A 5,077-nucleotide genomic window follows, 5' to 3' on the forward strand; every position below is an offset into this window, starting at 1 on the left:
GAAAACATAAAATAAAATAACGATTACCACTTGTTAGCACAGAACATCCGCTATGAGAGAAGCTGAACCCTGACTTTACATCGTATTTAAAAAGTTACCACAGATGGATGAGCCACCTAAATATAAAATCTAAGCTAGAAAACTTTTAGAAGAAAACACCTCACGACATTGGATTTGGCAATGATTCCTTGGACTGAACACTAAAATACAGGCAAAAAAAAAAAATACATTAAAAGTGGATAAGTGGGACCATAGCAACATAAAAAACTTCTGTGCGTCAAAAGATGTGATGGACAGAGTGAAAAAGGCAAGCTATAGAATGGGAGATGTTTGCAAATCACATATCTGGGAGGGAGTTAATATCCAGGATTTATAAATAACTCTTAGAGCTCAACAACCACAAAATAAGTAACTCAATTTAAAAATTGGGGCGCCTGGGTGGCTCAGTCGGTTAAGCGTCCAACTTGGGCTCAGGTAATGATCTCGTGGTCCATAAATTCAAGCCCTGCATTGAGCTCTGTGCTGACAGCTCAGAGCCTGGAGCCTGCTTCGGGTTCTGTGTCTCCCTGTCTCTCTGCCCGCCCCTCCCCGCCCCCCCCCACTCACACTCTGTCTCTCTCTGTCTTTAAAAAATGAATAAATGTAAAAAAAAAATTTTTTTAATAACTTTAAAAAATGGGCAGGGGCGTCTGGGTGGCTCAGTCAGTTAAGCATCCAACTTTGGCTCAGGTCATGATCTCGTGGCTCGTGGGTTGGAGCCCCACGTCGGGCTCTGTGCTGGCAGCTCAGAGCCTGGAGCCTGCTTTGGATTCTGCGTCTCCCTCTCTCTCTGCCCCCCCCCCCCCCCCGTCTCTCAAAAATAAATAAATGTTAAAAAATAATTTAAAATAAAAAATGGTTAAGATGGCAAATGTTACATGATGTGTATTTTACCACAATAAAAACAGCTTACGCTATGAGATGTGATCCGTATTGGCAGCAGGAAGACAGAGGGGAGAAGTTCAGAGAGCAGTGGGCAGATGTCCCTGGGGCCAGGGTTTAGAGGGAAGGAGGCTCGCTCGATCAGCAGGTACGCACGTATTTCACACCATCCCTTGGATGCCTGGTACATTCGTGGTCACCTGAGAGTACGCTGATGTTTCTCTTGGGTGCTGGTTTATACCAAGACAGGCTTCCCGACCATCTGGGTATAAATGGAGAACAGAAAATACACCCTGTGCCCTCCCTAGCTAACTGCCTGGGGAGACAGGTGCAGAGCCAATTAGCCGGCACGATAATTTCGTCACCGCTCTCCTGGGAACCTAAACGGAGTTCGGTGAAGGCAGTTTATTTTCCCGAGCAGCCCAGGGAGGCCAGCATGGAGACAGCTGCAGAATGAGCAGGAAGCCTGTGGCCTGGGCCTGGCTGCCCGGCCTGACGCGATGCCACCAGGGCTCACCTCGGGAACTGCTGCGTGTGCCCCTGACAAATAAGATTTGGGGTCCCAAATGATCAAGGCTGCAGCTTTTCTCTGCCCAGGCCAGAGGCCGGGGCGTGTGGGTCACTCACAAACTGTTGGGTGCAGATAGTGCCAGACCCTCAGGAAAGGCATGAACCAGATTTTCCGGGGTGTTCAAAACACAGGTAAACGGAGGTTTCAGAATGAGAACGTGTTGCCCCTGGGTTTCACTCAAGACGAGAAAAATTCCAATTCTTCACTTTGCCGTTCGACAATCGTTTTATTTTTTTTTTAATCATTTTTTAAAAAGTTTATTTATTTATTTTGAGAGAGAGACAGAGAGAGAGGGTGGGAGAGAGAGAATCCCAAGCAGGCCCCGCGATGTCAGCACAGAGCCCGATGTGGGGCTCCATCCCATGAACCATGAGATGGTGACCTGAGCCGAATCAAGAGTCGGAGGCTTAACCCACTGAGCCCCCCAGAGGCCCCTCAACAATCATTTTAAAGCACCTCCCACCTGTCAGTGTTTGTATTTGGTGCTGGGAACACAATGAAAAGCAAAGCACATTCTCTGTTCACAGAGCTCATGGGAGAACGGGCGGGTGACAGGTGCACCTGGCGACGAAGCCAGACGATGCCCGGTTTGCCAAGAACCGCACCTGGGGTTGGTACGTCCCCCCGCAAGTCAGGCCCGGTGCTCCCTTCATGCCCGAGAGGTTGTGCTGTCATAACACTCCCATTGTACAGATGGGAAAACTGAGGCCCCAGGGAAGATAGGTAACTCGCAGAAAATCGTGCAGAAGACAGACGCGGAGCAGAGCGGGGACTGAACCAGCAGTCCCCGTCCTTGCAAAGGGAAGAGGGTGTCCTTTGAAATGAATGGGCTGAAGGGAAAGCCCAGACAAAGGCATGACCAGGGCTGGCGGGCAGGGCAGGAGGCAACGTGGACGGTGGCTCCTCCGGGGCCTTGAACGCCAAGATTATGCTTAGAGATGGGGCAGCTTTCCGTGAGATTCCATGGGGATTTTGCCTTTTCCTTAGCCTGAGAGTTAATTAAACTAATGTGCTGGCCATGATAGCCGAGCAATTATAGCCCCCGGGTGCTTTCACACATGGCTGGCTCTCCCACCGGCGGCAGATTAACGACCTGGCGCAGCCCGTGTGAGTCCCTTCCAGCACCGAGGCTCCCCGCGTCTGAACCGGCTCCTGTGGAATCCTGGCCAGGGAGCCCGGAGCGGGGGTCACCCGGGAGCCAGCATGCTCTGCAGACCCCGGTCACTCCCAGCCTCTGAACCCCGGAACCCCCCCAGGGAGCCCCGAGGGCACCCGCCGACCCCACCGGACCCCACGTGTTGCCACGTGTGTCCAACTTCCCGGGACGGGAATCCTGCCGACTATCCAGCGAGTTTCTCCACTATCCGGGCGTTTCCGTTAGCAATGCGTTTTTGTGTGTAATAAATTGCCTCTCTTTGGCAGAAAATCATTTCTCTTGGTTATCTCTGTGATCGGTTACTTCTGCTGTCCTTTAATGGACTTCCCCCGATTATACGGCTAGTCATTAAAAGCTTAGTCCCCGGCACAATGGTATCTTATGTAGAGTGATCCATGAGAGCTTTATAGAGGCTTACCAGCCGCAGCCTTAATTTTACTCATTCGTCTTAATTTTTTGTAATCATTTTTTGTAAAGAGGGTATAATGTCAGCCTTGCTTCTCTGCCTCTGACAGATCCAATCTAGCAGATAATTACCATAAGGAAATTGATGCTTTAGTGTGCAGGAGAGAATTTAATTTACTCAGACATCCTACAGTACAATGCATTCCAGAAGATATGAGGATTTAAGTTTTTAAGAAATTAAATTTTACTATTTAACATGATTACTTATGTTGAACATCATTAACTAGCTTTTTTAACTGTTCGAAATAATTACAAGCACACTAGCTGTGTCGAAAATCCAGAGTCTGCATTAAATATGGGTTAAGGATCCATGAAATGAAAAGAAAATCCCGTGCTTTTTTTTTTTTTCCCTCTCCTGTCTTCCAAAATCTCCTCTTTGACACCCACGGATGAGGGCTGAGAAGATGCCCACTTTGAAAACTGTGATTATTTTTTTCCCTGTGTGCTCTTGTAACGCACCCTTTTGATATAAGTATTTTATTAACCAGCCGGGCCTGGTTCTTTTCTTTCAACTGGTGCTGCTCAGAGGAAGTTTTTGGGAGAAAGCACCAGAAGAGGTGGGAAAGCGTTTGGGGACAGAGTGACAGAGGCTACTTGGTGTCCCCTGCAAAATCAAGGGTGTGCATGCAGAGAGAGAGACCACTTCTGGTATTTCCTGCTTTTCTTTTCAAGGCGTGGGTGGTGGTGTGGTTGGGGGGAGGACAGTGCCAGGTGCAAGGTTAGGATCCCCACAAAGCTGAGGCACAGAGACAAGCTGTGAAGCCCGGGACCTTCTGGAAGCCAGGCCCTGTCTCTTCCGCGCTGGCCCGCGGTAGGCCGTGCGTCCCCGAGGCCCCCGGACACAGAGACTTGGGGGTAGAATTTCGTTTCACCGCATCTAACCTCGTTAACTAGATTCCCAAGAGTTCCTCAATCCTTTCCTAAACGTGAAGTGAAACACTCAACAGGAAATTTCTGGACAAAGCCAGCCCAGAAGTTCCCTTTATCCAGCATCTCTGCCCTGTCACATTTCCTCCGAGGAGAGGCTTTCAGAGAAGCCCTCGGCGTCCTGTGTCCGCGGCAGGCCCTGTGACTGTTTGGGTAACAGCCGGGGGATTGCCCAAGGGTCCCGACCGAAAATTCCCCCTCTCCCGCGGCTGAGGAAGCTGGGGGCTGGGTGGGCCTCTGCGGTGGTCCTGCCTCAGAGGCTTCTGGAATTCTGCCTTGCAGACGTGGCTTCATCCTTCCCAGCGGTTCAGGGTGGACACTGAGGCTGCGTGTGTGCCGACCTCTGCCAAAATCGGGGTGCTTTGCCACGACTGTGCAGGCCCCTGGGAGGGAGGGCCGCTCTGCCCACCGGGAGAATAAATGCCCGAAATGTCCCAAACACTGTGATTATCCGACAGGAGAACCGTGCGTTCGACCCTTGCTAGACGGCCACCTCTCTCTGGGAGTTGCTCTGTTCTTTGAAATCTTAAATATAATCTTATTTGAGAACACATTTGCACTCGCCTGTGTTTATCTGTAAGCTGCAAGGGACACAAAGGAAGCAAAAACGCAGGCGACACGGGATGGCAACCAGGCACTCTGCCTGAAACAGTCCAGTGATAAACGTGAAGGGAGGTTTTGTGCCGGGCCCCCGCTGGCCACAGTGTTTCATTTATTTCTTGCAGCCCCGTTGTGAGGCGGATATGAGGATATGACGATACATGTTGTGCAGATGAGAAGTCTGGGGCTTAGGTTACATAAGCGTCCAAATACAGCTACTGTTACAACTCATAACGAAAGCCGATACCTTCAGAGACGTTACGCTAAGCAGACATGGTTCTAAGCTTCTCACATATATATTGATTCCTTTCATACACGTGCTCGTGCACATGTGCGCATGCCCACGCGCGCGCGCACACACACACACACACACACACACGCGCGCGCGCGCGCGCAGTACTGTTATTACCCCGTTGGGAAAACCCAAGTACGGAGAA

This window comes from Panthera uncia, chromosome A2, assembly GCF_023721935.1.
Source record: "Panthera uncia isolate 11264 chromosome A2, Puncia_PCG_1.0, whole genome shotgun sequence".
Taxonomy (NCBI): Eukaryota; Metazoa; Chordata; class Mammalia; order Carnivora; family Felidae; genus Panthera; species Panthera uncia.